The sequence below is a fragment of the Tenrec ecaudatus genome, chromosome 6 (assembly GCF_050624435.1).
Source record: "Tenrec ecaudatus isolate mTenEca1 chromosome 6, mTenEca1.hap1, whole genome shotgun sequence".
Lineage (NCBI taxonomy): Eukaryota > Metazoa > Chordata > Mammalia > Afrosoricida > Tenrecidae > Tenrec > Tenrec ecaudatus.
Genome location: NC_134535.1, coordinates 173909049 through 173925702, shown reverse-complemented (window position 1 = coordinate 173925702; position 16654 = coordinate 173909049). Strand labels below are relative to the sequence as shown.

Here is a 16654-nt window from a genome sequence, read left to right as displayed (position 1 = left end):
CAACCCTTGAGGGGAGAGAGAAAATGGGAGCCCGAGCCCGCCGCAGCCCGCGGCCCCCCCGTCGCGCGCCTCCCCGCGGGCTCGACCCCTCGGCAGCTCCCCGCTGGCCGCGCGTCTGCCCCGCGCTCCCGGCTCGCCCCCCGGCCCTGGCCCGGCCAGAAGGGACAGCCAAGCCACCCGCGAGAGGCTAGGGAGAAGTGGCAGAAGGGAGAGGAAAAACGGGGTGTGAGTCTGTCGGGCGAGGGTGGGGTGGGGTGGGGGCGATTATGTCAATTCCATCCAGAGGGTGTGTCTTTTATTTCTTAAAAAGAAAATTTGTCATGAGTCACATTTACACAGACCTCCCCGGGGAGACGGGGAATCGGGTGGGGAGTAAGGGAGGGTGTTCGAGAGAAGTTCATCTTAAGTTCCTTTAATTGAAGGTTTGTAAATCTGCCTGTCTGTCCGTTTTTAAGTCGGGGTTTCCCCTCCCGTCATGATCACTTCCGCTCCACTATAATGTGATATAGAGGTTGTTTAAGGTTGTCGTAAAACACGAACTCTTCCGAACTATTTGGAAAACATGGCTTGCTTACGTACTTTTTCCTCTCCCCCAAGTCCCTGAATTGTTGGCTTCAAAAGTAACAAAATAGAGGCTTCCCTTTCCAACCTATGTAAATAGCGTGTGTATAGAATGCGAATGCAAATGGATCCCAAGCCTTTGAACGGGTTGATAGAATGGCTGTCATTGTACATGGTTTAGAAAATTCTTGGGACCTTATCGGTGACAGATGCTTGTTTGTTTTTATTTTAATGATTGGAAGTGACTGTTGTATGTGGAGTTTGGGTTGTAGATCTTTAACTGTGTAAACAACAGTTTGCTGTAGAAACAAATAAAGCAGGAGTCCATTATCAACTTAATGTGTCCCCCCCTACCCCCCTTTGCTTGTTTTTGGTGAGACATGACCAAAACCTGCTTTGAAAGGTTAGGGTTATTGCTATTCCAGAAGTCAAGTATTTTTGGAAATGCCTCCCTTGTGATGATCATTTTTAAAAAACAAGTTTCTGTGTTGGCAAACGCGTTTCCTCTTTATTTTTAGAGGGAGAAACTGTTTTCAGAGTATTTCAAATATTTCTCAATTTCTATATTAGTAACTTTGTGTATCATCCGTAGCATTGCTGGGAGTTTATCTTCACAGATCCCCCCCCACCCCCACCCCCAAGCTTTTACTTTAGGAATTTTACTGATAAGGAAACTTGTTGAATGCTTGCCATATCCATCGCATTACTTGTTTCTGCAAACCTCATTGTTTAGCCTGAAACATCTTCATATCTATCTGATATATGGATCTAGTTTGCAACTAGAGAAACATTGGTAGTGTATTAAAAATGCAGCTTTTATTCAGCTTAGCGTGAAAAGCTTTAGAACTGAGGTGGGCCTTTCTTGCTGAAGGTTTTTAAAGATTGTAAAACTCAAGAGGGAGAGCATAGGAGACTAGATTGCCCCCAATCCAGAAAAGCCATCTCTTGGCCTATTAGTCAGAAGGCAAGTGCTTTGTGAGGGGAGGCTCCCTTTTGTTTTGCATGTTGGGAAATCGGACAAGTATATGGTGTGGTAAGTGTTACATGTTGCCAACAGTTGGTAGTTGTAGACTTGTTTTAACCTGTTTGTTGACTATTTCTTGTTCAGATAGTTGAATGCTGTAAAGACTTTCTTGTTCCTCTGATTCCTTTTCTTTTCCGCTTCTGCTATTATCATGTACTTTGATACATTTGGAAACTTGATTGGTAATTTTCCTAATTAGATCAGTTCTGTAATTTCTCACAGTCCTTCATGTAAAAGAAGGATTAGTAACATTGTGTCCGAGAGTCACACAGCTGGTGGTGCTAAGGCTTTTTTTGTTTTATGGCCCTAAACTTGAGTCAAGTTGGGAACCATTGTTGCTGAATCAGTGCAAATAGTTTGTGCTCAACCACCAACCAACAGGTTGTTAGTACAAGCCCACCGTGCAGCATTGCGAGATAGGCTTAACCATTGAATTATGTAAAGATCATATCCAACAAAATCCTATGGAACTCAGTTTTATCCTTTTTTCCTCTTATAGCAACATTCCGTCATTTAATTGTATTAAGCACACTTGTACATATGTTGCCATCAACATTTCCAAAACACTTACTTTCTGCTTGAGCCCTTGGTATTAGCCCTTCTTTTTTTTACCTCCCTCCCACCCTCTTGAATTCTTGATTAATTATATTATTATTTTGTATTTAGTTTTAGTTTAATATATCCAGGTCCCCCTGAGTGGAAATCAACTAGTTGGCAACAGGCTTTTTTTTTTTTTTTTACTTTTGTGGGGTTTTCTCATCGGGTTAATGTTAGCTGCTGTTGAATCGGCCTGCCCCTCATGGTTACTCCACACACAACAGAAAGAAATACTGTTGAGTCTACAATGACCCATCCCCATGAGGGCTGTGCATGGGACCATTGTGATTCAGAGCGCTCTTACTGGCTGATTTTAGAAGTAGATGGATCAGTTACCAGACTTTTCCTAGTCTGACTTAGTCTGGAAGCTCTGCAAAAACTTGCCCAGCATCTCCATTTTCACCTGCCCCACCACCATGGAGTCGATTTTGACTCATAGCAACCCCAGACAGGGTTTCTGAGACTGCAAGTCCTAACAAGAGTAGACAGCCTCATCTTTTACCTGCTAAGCAGCTGGTAGGTTTGAACTGGCAACCTTTTGGTTAGTAGCCTTAATCTATGGTTCTGTCAGGGATCCTAACAACATGCAAGATGAAATTCACATGCATAGCCAACCATGGCTAGCTTAATACTTAAATAGTTCTTTAACATGGGGCTGTATTATCAGGTCAGTAGCTCCCTTCCGAAGGGTCTCAGGCAAGGTGAAGAAGATGAAGACTGATTTGTTCTGAGTAACTGGTGTATATTCAGGGGTACTTGAGCCTTGGGTATCAGCTCATGTCCCCCAGCCTCCCAAAGAATTCAAATTTTATTTTGTTATTTTCCCACAATATTGAAGTGCAGTCCAGTTCTTTGGGTTGTAGCACAACTGAGCCCTTGGGGCATTTGATTAGCTCCTTGTGTTTTAATTATTAAATTGAATTATTAATAGCAAACTTTTTAATAAGATTGCATAACCTTAAAAAAAGGTGGGTTTTTAAGTTGTTATGGGGAAACGATAATTAGAAACAGAAAGTTATAAAGATGTATTAATGAAGACTGGAAAAGTTTTTGCCTTTTCTCCATTATCCTTGGGATGACTAGGTTGGATTTTCCTAGTGGGTTCTGTTGAGAACAGTCACGCTAACTTGAGCACACGTTCATTTGACCAGTTTCCTTTGCTTAATCTCGGGGTTCACACTGCCCGTGTTGTGGGAACTATTTCAGGGAGTGGGAAGGGAAGCTAAGTGACAAAGGGTGAACAGGGCTCAAGCTAGCTTTCTCAGGATGCAAATTGCTAGCTTGGGCAAGGACAGAAAATCTTCTGTGTAGCTTCACTTTTTTAACTTGATTTAAAAAGAAAAAGAAAAAGAAAACATTCTTTTGCCTGGAATTCCACCAACCAGAGTGTCATTTGAATTAAACAAGTGTATTCTAAAGTCTGGAGCTGTAAAGGGGATGCTGTTGGTAGCATCGTACTGTGGATTACTTAGCTTTTTGCCTGTTACTTTAGTCGATGCTTATTTGCTTGTTGTGCCCATTTGATCTTAGAAGACAGGTGATTTTTGAATAGGTGGACTGAAAAGCTAACATTTCTGGTACTGTTCAATTTATGATGACTCATGACCTGTCAAATATTATTATTATCTTATAATATTTTTGTCTTTTCTTAGGTAATAGGCTAACAGTTATAGGTTCAGAGATGGTAAATATCTAGCTTAAAGTTACATTGCTTATAGTGAATAAGGTAAAACCAAAATTTTCAATTCCAAATTCTCTCCCAAGAAATTCTCAGTAGGGTGTTCAGCACAGTGTCAGGACCAAAAAGAATGCGCAGACAGGGTAATAAGCAACACTAGAGAGTGCTAAAATTGCTTTTTTCATGATTATTTACTTTGCCACAGTCTCTACTGGTTGTGCCTTTAATCCTTACTAAATTCTCCATGATAGGCAGTGCTCCCTTACACATAAGGAACTTCAGACTCAGAGAAGTGTTTGTTTGTTTGTTTGTTTGAGTTCATTAAGCTTTGTTAGCTCATACAGTTAGTAATTGGCAATCAGGATTTCTGCTATGTAGACTATTTCACATAAGACTTCACATGTTAAGTGTTGCATGTTGTGTAATGTTATGTATCGTCTAGAACTCGACTAGTTCTGTGATACATGGAACAAATAACTCTTGCTAGGCAAGTGTGGGAACATAAACTATTTCATCATTGTTTCCTTTGACAATGCAATCTAAATCTTTTTTTAAAAAATAAATCATTTTATTGGGGCTCATACAACTCTTATCACAATCCATACATGTATCAATTGAGTAAAACACCCTTATGCATTTGTTGCCCTCATCATTCTCAAAGTTCGCCTTCCACTTGGGTTCCTGGAATCAGCTCATTTTCCTTTTTTCCCTTCCCTTCCCCGCTCCCCCCTCCCTCACGAACCCTTAATAACTTATAAATTATTACTCTATCCTATCTTACACTGCCTGGCGTCTCCCCTCACCCATTTTCCTGTTGCCCATTCCCCAGAGAGGAGGTTACATGTCGATCCCTGAGATCGGTTCCCCTTTTCTATACCCCCTCCCCTCCTGGTGTTGCCACTCTCACTGCTGGCCCTGAGGGTTTCATCCGTCCTAGATTCCCTGTGTTTCCAGATCCCTACTGCACCGCTGTGGATCCTCTGGTCTAACCAGGTCTGCAAAGTAGAATTGGGATCATGATAATTGGGGGGGAGGAAGCTTTCAAGAACTAGAGGAAGGTTTTGAGTTTCATTGTTGCTACACTGAACCCTGAGTGACTCATCTCCTCCCCACTACCCCTCTGCAAGGGATGTCCAGCTGTCTACGGATGGGCATTGGGTCCCCATTATGAACTCCCCTCATTCACGGTGATATGATTTTTTCCCCCACCTTTGTTTGAAGCCGGGTCCCCTCGGCCCTTCATGATCACACATATTGGTGTGCTGCTTCCATGTGGGCTTTGTTGCTTCTGGCCTAGATGGCTGCTTGTTTACTTTCAAGCCTTTAAGTCCCCAGACGCTATATCTCTCAATAGCTGGGTACCATCAGCCTTCTTCACCACATTTACTTATGCACACGTTTGTCTTCAGCATTTATGTGGGGCAGGTGATCAGACAATGATGGTTTTTGTTCTTTGGTGTCTGCTACCTGGTCCCTTCAACACCTCATATTCACTTAGGCTCTGTGGGCTTTGTTGCTTCTGAGCTAGCTGGCCGGCAATCTAAGTCTAAGTTGCAAATACAAGAAAAGACATGCTGTAGTTTGGGGGACTGCTGTAATTTCTGCAGTGTGGAACTACAGGCTGTGGAGGCTGGTTCTTCACCGAGCTCTGTATCCTTTCCCTTTCTTCCTGCCTGTCTTTCCTATCTAATTCAGCTTCGCAGTTGTGGTAAGAAATTTTATATAATAATTAGTAGAGTTTGGTAAAGAATAACGTTTCAAGTAGCTTCAATTTCAAAACAAAGCAGGCTCTCAAGACAAAGTGATTGAGGAGAATAGGGTACTGCTATACAAGAATAAGGAGCCCTCGTGCTTATGCTTTGACTTATTAAGCTGCTAACTGCAAGGTCAGCAGTTCTAAACCATTAGCCACTCTACAGGAGGAAGATGGGGCTTTCCACTCCTGTAAAGAGTTGCAATCTTGGAAACTCACAGGGGCTGGTCTACCCTGTCCTATATGGGTGCTATTAGTCAGCACCAACTCACTGGCAATGATTTTGGAGTTTTGGTTGGTGGTGCTTTAGGTAGACATTGGGCTATTTACCCCAAAGATGAAGCTGTTTCTGCTCCCATGAAAATTTACTGATTGGATACCCTATATAGGGTAATGATGAGTTAGAGTAGTTACAGGGTTTCTTTTTTATTTTTTCTCTCCCCAGTTTCTTTCAGGGTTTCTAAGTAACAAAATGTTTTTTAAAATTATATTAAATACTTTTATTTGGGGCTCTTACATTTCTTACAATCCACACATTCATCCATTGTGTCAAGCACATTTATACATACGTTGCCATCATTTTCAAAGCATTTCCTTTCTACTTTTGATGCTTTTCATAAGAGTGTGCTTCTGATCTCGTTCAATTTTTTTCTCCAAAAGATAACTCTGAATTTCATTTTCCCATTCCTTCTATTGGTAGCAAATGTTTGTTCCCATACCCATTAAGGTGCGGTGCAGACGGTTTCGACTCCTCGTAACCCCGAAGGACAGAGTAGAATTGCCCCAAAGGGTTTCCTTCTTGGAAGCAAGGTGCCACATCTTTCTCCCGTAGAGTGGTTGGTGTGATGGAGCTGCCGACCTCTCTATGAGCAGTTGAGCGCTTAAACACTGCACACCAGGACTTCTTCATGATAAGGTATCCAGGCACTGAGTCTCTTTTTCAGGAATTGATTTAACTTTAAAAATTCTGAAATACTCAGTAAGTCTTACTGAAGAGTAAAAATAAACGTGAAGCTATATTAAAATACCTTAGTCATCATACTCTGATTAAGTATTTAAATATAAACCAGCAGTAATCAAAGTTATGGTATCAGGACCCCTCACTTAAAAAAATTGAGGACACGGAGCACTTTTTCTTCTAAATGGGTTATACTTGTTGGTATTCACTGTATTATAAATGGAAACTGAAAAGTTTAAAACATTTGATAATTTATTTAAAAATAAACTAATGAATAATGAACACAACAAAGCTTAAAATTTTCAACATGGTATGTTTTGGGAAAAATTATTTCCCAAGCAAAGGTTCTGAGAAAAACAACACTGTTTTTCATTACTACTTATTGACTAGCTAGTGGAAAACAATTGAATTATATGTACTTCTGTGTTCTGAAGAAAATTTGACCTCATACAGATATTTAACTGGAAAATGGAATTGGTACTCCATTTATAAAAGAGCTGAATAATCTAATGGTCTGCACACCTGATTGTGAGGATGACGCAGGACTGGGAAGTGTTTCCTTCTCTCAGACGATAACAATAACATAATTATAGAGCATTCTCTTAAATTCTTATTAAAAACTGGGCAGGTGATAGTTTCTTTTGGGAAAAAGGAAGTTTACTGTGTTTTAGGTGAAAATTTTCACAGCGTTTTAGGTTCCCATTTAACAACTTTTGGACAGATTGCTTCCTGACAGTGGTTACATTTTCACAGTGTGGCCACATTTTCATTATTTCCAGGGTGGCAGGTTCTTACAGGTTAGTTGCAATGTGGACTCTGAAGCCATATCAGGTAACGTTTTATACTCTTGTATTAAAATCCATTGCGTGAGTCATTTGGAAAATACTTGTTTGCAAATGTATGTGAGTATTCCGAATGCTGACACATTTAGTATGAAGAAAAATCATACTAACATCCACACAGGTGTCACCAGGCCGCCTTACATAGCCAAAAGCTCATAGCCTTGCAACAAAGAGCACAGGTTTTCCAAAATTCTAATTTTTTGCTTGAAAGGCTCAATTTTATTACTAGTAATAAATCCTGCCCGCCACTTTCTTTGAAGTGACAAACTCACTTGGGTAATTTCCCGAGGGATGCCTGCATACACTGAACTTTGAATAACCATTCATTTTTAAAAGTTTGCCTGTCATTTATTTTTTAAAGTAAAAAGGGTATACTGTGAACAAAATAGCGTAGCATGCAGATCAATTTTAATCAAATAATGCAGCCAAAATGCTTTATGTGTACTTCCCATTTTATTCCACCTATTCTTAAGAAAATCTCCCAAGGGTTAAAATTTAATAGAATGCTTTATGGAGAATGTCTTTAAATGTTCCCGGGTCTCCGGGCATGTCTGGCGTTGACAAATAGAACCCTGTGTCCACGCTTGATGCCACTGCTTTCATTTTTGCTCACCTTTTGCTTCCCCCCCTCTATTTTTTTAATTAAAAGATTATTTTATTAGGGGTTCTTATAGCTCTTGCAACAATCCGTACATCCATTGTATCAAGCATACTTGTACATATGTTGCCATCATTCTTTTCTAAACATTTATTTTCTGTTGAGCCCTTAATATCAGCTCCTTTCCCCCCCAACCTCCCCACCCTTGTGCCCCCTTGATAAATTACCAATTATTATTATAGGTGTGTCGCACACCAGCTGCTGTCTCCCTTCCGCATGGTTTCTGTGGTTCATCCCTCTGGGGCAAGGGGGGTGGTGATGTGTGGATCTTTTCTCTCAGTTCTCTCTTTCGTCCCTCCTCTCCCCACCTTTCCCTTACCCTCCTGGTGTTGCTACTCCCATTCCTGTACCTGGATTCCTTGTGCACATGCTCTGGTCTAGCCCGAGGTGAAAAGCAGGACTGGGGTCATGATAGTGGTGGGGTCGGGGGTGGGGTGGGGTGAAGCCTCAAGGAAGCAGAGGAATATTATGTGTTTCATCAGAGCTATACTGCACCCTGGTTGACTCATCCCTTCCTTGTGACCCTTTTGTGAGGGGATGTCCCCCTTGTCTACAGATGGGTTTGGGGTCTTAACTCTGACTCCCCTTGTTCTCAACAATATGTTTCTTTGTTTGTTTGTGTTGGGTCTTCTGATCCCTGTTACCCGATCCTGTGGACACCTCATGATCACACAGGCTGGTGTGCTTCCTCCATGTGTGCTTGTCGCTTCTCTGCTAGATTGCTGCTTGCTTAACTGTAGGCTTTTAAGACACCAGACGCTATATCTTTTGATAGCCATAAAGCCGGGCGCTATCAGCTTTCTTCACTACATTTGTTTATGCATTCATTTTGTCTTAAGAGATTGTGCCGGGAGGGTGAGCATCACAGGATGCTAGGTTGTTAGAACAAGTGTTCTTGCATTGAGAAGAGGGCCTGAGCAGAGGCCCAGTAGTTTGCGTTTTCTGTGAAAAAAGGCTTCAGATTAATTCATTTCTCTTTCAAGCTATTATTCTTTCATAAGATTGAGAATCCTTTTCTTTTTGGTTCCATGTACCACTAAAATTAATAACATTCAGACAAACTGGTCCAGCGCTTATTTTTTTGAACAATACAAGATTACTGCCAAGTTTATAATTGGAACCATAGCAGTTAGAACAAGTGCTCAGTAAGTGGAAATGTATAAGGTGCGTGTTGTGTGCTTCAGTTTGACAGTTATTCACCAACTTACTGCCTATTACATAATATAATATAATCTCTGCTCACAAGGAATAACAGATGGCTCCCCCACCAATGAAATTATTCAGAAACTATATTAAAATTTATCAAGAGAAAATATAGGGTGACAAGATTGTACAAGTAAATCAAAGGGGATTGCTCCAGAATTGTGGAAACCTTAAAAATTAAAAATGTGAAGCTATGATTTCTTGCCATATCCTCCATCGAAGTTTCTAGATTTAGGAAGACAGTGTTTCCATCGCTGACCCTTCGGTAAAGGATCCTACACGCATACCACTTACAAATGGCAGTTTTGACGTCCTGGAGGAACTCAGATTATGTTCCTTTTTCGTGTTCTTTGAGTGTGGGGAACAAAAAGGGAAACATGCAGAGGCTAGATGACCGCTGTAGGATGGATGGGTAAGATTTCTAAATGCACTGCAGCCTTTAACTTTCGAAGAATGAGCAGGTGACGATAGGACGGTGGGGTGTGGGGAGGGGATTCCTTGGTACAACTTTGACTTTTCTCTCCAATGTAGCTCTCCATAAATGTGTGTGTGTTTCTAATGTCTAATAGACTTCTGTGATTGTTCTGTCCTTTGAGAACATCTAGCAGGATTTTCTCTACCCAATCTTAATAACGTCATGAACTGACCTCTCTGCCTTGAATTTAACTGTCCCTTGAATTTAACTTCCCTTGGAAACCGCTGTTTTGATTGGACCTTTATTTTGAAGGCACCCCAGTTGATCTAAGACCACTGTATTACCGAGAGAGCTTGTCTGCGGCAACTACTAATCACAGAGATGTGGTCAAATGCCCTTTGTTTGGAATGAATGTATGCATGTATGAACTAGGACCCTATCCTAGTATGGGAGGGGTCTTCAAAAAAACAGTGGAAAAATCTGATGGTCTTCTAATTCCATTTCCATGAACTTTTTTGAAGCCCACTGTGTAGCAGGGCCCCCAATCTAGCTTGGGATGTGAAAGAAATAATGTTGAAGTTGAGAACTGCCAAGTGAATATACTTGTATATTAATCATAAAACTGGGGTGGGGACTGCAAGGATGGGGGACACAGTGAAGAGGCTGGGGGGAGGGGCATTGTTCTTACCAAAAGGAACTGCACATGCTCAAACCAGAAAGCGAATAAAATCCAAGTGTTGGCGAACATGGCTATACTTTGTACTTTAGGGAACCGAGGACAGAGAAAGGGGTGGGGTTAGAGAAGAGGCAATAGGGATCAGATCAAAGCCAGCCTTTATGGACTGTGTTAATAGTCTTTGTTGTTTTTCTGAGGCTGATGAGAAGACATTGAAAAGTTTTAAGACATGGGATGGTGACATATCATTTTTACTTTTTAAAAGAATACTGTTGTTACAGAGTAGAGGACAGATTGGAAGCAGCTCAGGAAGACATTGGGGGAAACCTAAGGTGATACAGGAGATTGCTCTTGAGATGGTGAGAGTTTAGACTACAGCGGTGGGTATCTGGTGCCTCGAATCCTGGTGGTAGGCTGTGACTCCCCCCCAAAACAAAACAGGGAAGCTATATTGTAACGACTCCATACAACCGAAGGAAACACTGCCTGGTGAAGCTATCGGGGTGTGTAACGATCTGTGAATACGGTAGTGATTTGTGGTCTGTAAGACCTGTGCTAAGTAATGTAATGTGTTGTGAGATCTCTGTATTAAACATAGAGAGTTATGTAGAAATGTGCTTGACACAGTGGATGGATGTATGGATTGTGATCAGTTGTACGAGCCCCCAATACAATGATTAAAAAAGTTATGTAGACATTACTGAGCGATACATTATATAGCATGAAGTCTAAAGCAGAGAAAATTGGACTGTAGTATTTATATTTAATTGAAGTAATTGTTATTTATTTAAAATCATTTTATTGGGGGCTTGTATAGCTCATCACGATCCATCCATCCATTGTGTAATTGTTATTTTTGTAAGGTTTTACATTTTGGTTTTATTAGAGTGTTGTTTATGGAGAGAGAAAATGTCAAGCAGCAGGGTCTTTTTTTGTTTTTCCAAAGAGCACCAAACTCATATCACCCTGATAAAGGATTTTTGAGGCTTTGGATGTTCACTGAAGCAGGTAGTAGCTTCGTCTTTCTCTCTTGGAGCAGCTGGACCAGCTTGAACTGACAGGCTCATGGTTAGTCATCTGATGCTTATCCCACAGTGCTGCCAGGTAAACGCATTCTTGTAATAGGCTAAAATAAGTGTACTTGAAGCAAAACATAAACTTGTCCTTTTACTGTCCTCAAATTTCCTTCTCAATCCTCCCCCTCCTCTAACTCTCATCAAGTTTGTTTTGTATCCTTGGAATTTTCATGCAAAAGATGGGGGTGGTTTAGGAAGATTGATTGGGCAGTGGTACAGGATGGATTGGAGAAGGGAGACAGATGGCTTTTTGAGCTTGTGTAGGGTTTTGGAATTTTTAAAATGTTTTATCTAAGTGCTGATCAACTCTGGTTGGGAGTCACTGTTGTAGATCTGGAACAGCCAAACACTCTTTATCCAGAGGGTAGGACTGCAAATATTTCAGGTTTCGTAGGCCATAGGTGGTTTTTGGCCCAACGACTCCAATCTGCCATCATAACAAAAGAACCATAGACAGTACGTTAGCGAATGAGTGTGGTTATGTTCAGCAAATCTTTATCCACAAAACAGGAGTAGTATTTGGCTCTAGGGTCATAGTTTGTTGACCAGCCCCCTGAACTTGGAGAGCCTGCTACCCTACCTAATGGCTATTGATGGGCCAAAACTGGACTTGAGCTAGTATACCACAAGGAGTAACTTTCTTTTTAATACTCTGGACCTCTCTAGATTTCTTCGTGGTTAAAGTATTTCCTTTGGATTTAGTATGTGGTAATTTATTAAAATAAATCCCACCCATGTCTTCCTCTTTTCTCTGTATAACCTACTTGTATGAACAGAATGCCCTTCTGTTCACATCTCACATTTTTTGGAATAACTGTTAAGAATTACTCCACATCTCAGAATTTCTTTTTTAATTTCTGTAATTCAGTCAGTTTATTTCAATAAAGATTTATTAATTGATTCTCTTCCTTTTATAATTAGACATTAGGGAAAAAGTACTTTTCCAGATAGTGTCGTACTGGTGCTGATTTTCGGTTTGGAAATTGTGATTATTGCATCGTTGGGCTGGGAAAGGCAAGACTGATTCTGTGAGCCTATTGTAAGCTGATATAATTGAGGAAATAGAATCAGTGGTAGGACAAGGTACTTTTGTTAGTATTTATAGAACCTTGTTTCTTTCCTTTTCTTCTTCTTAAAGCATTGGTACTGAATATGAGGGTATTAACTACACTCCACATCTCAACTTACACTCATTGCAATTGAGTCGATTCTGACTGACAGGGAGGGAACACTATAGCGTAGGGTAGAAGTGTCCCTTTGAGTTTCCTGGACTAAATCTTGACCAGAGGAGAAAGCCTCACTTGTCTTTTTTTTTTTGCCACTCTACATACATAGTCACTGGTAGAAAGATGCTTTATATTGTTTAAGTAATTTTTCTAGCAGAGTCTCATTCTTGGGTTTACATCAAAGATGTGAATTAGTTACTAAAGTGAATATTAACTTTGAAAAGTGTTACATGTTTAATTTTTGTTGCTGTTTATAGAATCCTTATATAGAAAATCACTTCCAAGGTCAAAAGCATTCTCTTTTTTCTTTAAAAGCATTCTTAACTCTTGAAAAAGTCAACTTTTCCACGTTACTCTCTGTTCCCTCCCACTGCCTTCATGTGGAACCCAGACTAGTTATAAGAAGCTCTAGGAGTGGTTGGCCTGAGAGGACATTCCTGCTTCAGTTCATGCCACTGTGCCACACAGGCACTAAACCTTGCTCCCTCTCTGAATCATCAGCTAGGAGCCAGTGCGCCATCGTGGAAGCAACATGGCCTTTACAGCCAATGGAGGCTATTTCTTTCTGGTCCTGTCACCTTTGGCAAATTACTTAACCCTCCAAATAACTTTTTCCTCCTTGCTCATTCGGTTAAGTGATGTATTTAATGTAAAACTACAGTGCTTGTATGTGGCACAGAGTCCATATTAGGGCAGAATGTTTGTCTTTATCCATATGTTCTCCTCCATTTCCTCAGTCCAGCCTACAATTGCAGCTGATGTGATATGCGATAGTTTATTGTGCCAGCCTGGCTGATAAACAAGTAGGATTAACTGAAGGGCGGAGGGATAAATGGCTTGGTGAGCCTCACCTTGCTTGTTCTGTGCCTCAGTTTAAAGGGATACACTACCTGTGGGATGCCTAGCCTATGGACTGTGTCGCTGCAAGTTGAGGTCCCTTTAATCTCACACGATTGGAATGTTCATCTCTGGAGCTGGGGACCGACAGTTGGTGACTTGCCTTGCTCTTTGCTGCCTGAATATATATAGCCCAGCTCTCTCTACAGAAAGGGACTGGCAACTGGCAGCTCTCAAGCCTTAAAGGACTGCTAGTGTCTCACTGATTTATAATTTAACTGTTAATTTCTTGTATTATCTATCTGTATATAATTTAACAGTTCATTTCTTGTATTATATATCTATCTTTATAAATATATTTATATATAATTACCAGAAATCTGGTTTGTCTCTCTAGAGAACCCTGTCCAACACATTTTGGTACCAGGAGTGCTTCTAGAGAAATAAACCATAAATATGGATTTCTTAAATTGGCTTTCCAACCTATTTAGTCTTGATGTGGATACATCTGCTACCCTTACTAATCCATGGTGTGAAATAGCAAAGATAATACCTAAAGTAGCACCACCGGTAGATGACGTGCTGAATAAAGGAGATGCTCTAGGTATGTTTGATATTTTCCAGGAGTTTTGTGATAATGACAAGTATAGGGAAGCTGGTTGGCTGGTCCTTTGTACAATGGAAAGTGTGATTGAGGAGAGGGATGATCTCAGAGCCTCAAAAGCACACCTCAGGTGCAGACTAACAGATTTCAAAACTTCCATCTGTGCTACAAAGGAGAGCCTTCTCTCCTCTACTAAAAGAGCTGACATTGCTGAGAACCAGGTCCAGAGTCTCATTATACGAGTGACTGAATTACAACGGCAGAATTGCAGATCTAGAGTAGTGTCTGAAACCAAAGTAAGGGCATTAACTGGGAAAAGTTCGGACCCTGAAACATGGGATGGGAACATATGGGCTGATGATCCAGAAGAAGAGGATATTGGGCCCTTAGAAACACCTGAGCAGATTAGCCAAATTATTCAAGTTGATATGCCAGGTGGGGCTGCATCAGTAGCATTACCTGAGGAAGATGCCTCGCAAGATATTGCTGAGAGCACCCAGGAAACACCCTCACCACCCATTATTTCCACTAGACCTGTCACTAAAATGAAGTCTCAGAACCCTCCTAAAGGTGAGGTTGAGATGATTATCCAAGAAGAAGCGCACTACACACATAAAGACCTGCTCGAGTTCTCAAATCGTACAAGCAAAAGCCTGGGAATGGTTACTAAGGGTGTGGGATACTGGTGCACGAAATGTAATATTAGACCGGTCTGAGTTTCTGGATATGGGACCCCTAAGCACAGACTCTTCTTTCAATGTCTCTGCAAAGACAGGCTAAAAAAGGATCTAAGTCTTTATTTGGTTGGTTCAATGAAGCATGGACTGCCAGATGGCCTAGATTAGACCAACTTGAAGTACCTGACCTACCTTGATACACTGTAGAGGAAGGCATCGAAAAGCTTAGAGAAATTGGTATGTTAGAATGGATCTATCAAGATATTCCCATAGATCCAAAACGGGGGTGTCCTGAAGACATACCCTTTACCACAACCATAAGGATCAAGTTTGTGACGTGGGCCCCAGCATCTCTTAAGACTCCTGTAATTGATATTCTCTGTGCACCAGGATTAACAGTGGGCACTGCCCTAAGCGAACTCTGACATTTGCCCACAATGGGGCTGATTGGTCCCCATGATGGTAGAGGGCAGGTGTCAGCACTGAATCAACAGAGACAGGGTGGGCATGGTTATAATAGACAACAAGTTTTCAATAAAGCAACCTGTCTTATGTGGAATTATTGCATTGGCTACTTAGCCACGGTGTCCCTAGGAATGAAATAGATGGGACGCCTACTAAATATTTACATGATCTGTAAAGGCGAAAGAATGGTAGATCAGGTGAACAGCAGAATAGACAGTCACGATCACTCAATTAATTCCCAGACCTGAGCCAATTTACAGACCTACAACCCCTTGAATGAAGAGGAGGCCGGGTCCCTTGTAAGGAGGACCCTGCTACATCACTGAAGGTTTATACTGTTAGTCTTTCTTCTAGCCTTCCCCAAAGGGACCTGCGGCCTTTCACAAGAGTGACTGTTCATTGGGGGAAAGGAAATAATCAAACTTTTCGGGGATTACTAGACACTGGCTCAGAACTGACACTAATTCTAGGAGACCCAAAATGTTTTGAAGGCCCACCAATCAGAGTGGGGGCTTATGGAGGTCAAGTTATCAATGGAGTTTTAGCTCAAGTACGCCTCACTATGGGTCCAGTGGGCCCCCGGACCCATCCTGTGGTTATTTCCCCAGTTCCAGAATGCATCATTGGATCCGGCAGAACCCCCACATCGGATCCCTAATATGTGGAATAAGGGCTATCATGGTAGGAAAGGCCAAGTGGACACCATTAGAATTGCCATTACCTAGGAAAATAGTAAACCAAAAGCAGTACCGCATTCCTGGAGGGATTGCAGAGATCAGTGCCACCACCAAAGACTTGAAAGATGCAGGGGTGGTGATTCCTACTACATCCCCATTTAATTCACCAATTTGGCCTGTAAAGAAGACAGATGGATCCTGGAGAATGACAGTGGATTATCGTAAACTTAACCAGGTGGTGATTCCAATTGCAGCTGCTGTCCCAGATGTGATTACATTGCTTGAGCAAATTAATACTTCTCCTGGTACATGGTATACAGCTATTGATCTGGCTAATGCCTTCTTCTCAATACCAGTCTCAAAGGACCACCAGAAGCAGTTTGCCTTCACCTGGCAGGGGCAACAATGTACTTTCACAACTCAGCCCCAGGGGTACATCAACTCTTCTGCCCTGTGCCATAATTTAGTCCGAAGGGACCTTGACCACCTGTCTATTCCACAAAATGTCACACTGGTCCATTATATTGATGACATTATGCTGATTGGACCCACTAAGGCGGATGTATCAAAGACTCTAGATTCATTGGTACAATATCTGCGTACAAGGGGTTGGGAAATTAACCCAACAAAGATTCAGGTACCTTCCACATCAGTAAAATGTCTAGGGGTCCAGTGGTGTGGGGCATGTCGAGATATTCCTACTACAGTGAAGGATAAGCTATTACAT

At 41.4% G+C, this 16654-nt stretch overlaps 1 protein-coding gene across 8 annotated transcripts in view; it reads left to right on the top strand.

The window, feature by feature from the left end:
- Positions 1–16654, top strand: part of ABI1 (abl interactor 1) — a 101450-nt gene that overhangs the window by 449 nt on the left and 84347 nt on the right. The window lies entirely within an intron of this gene.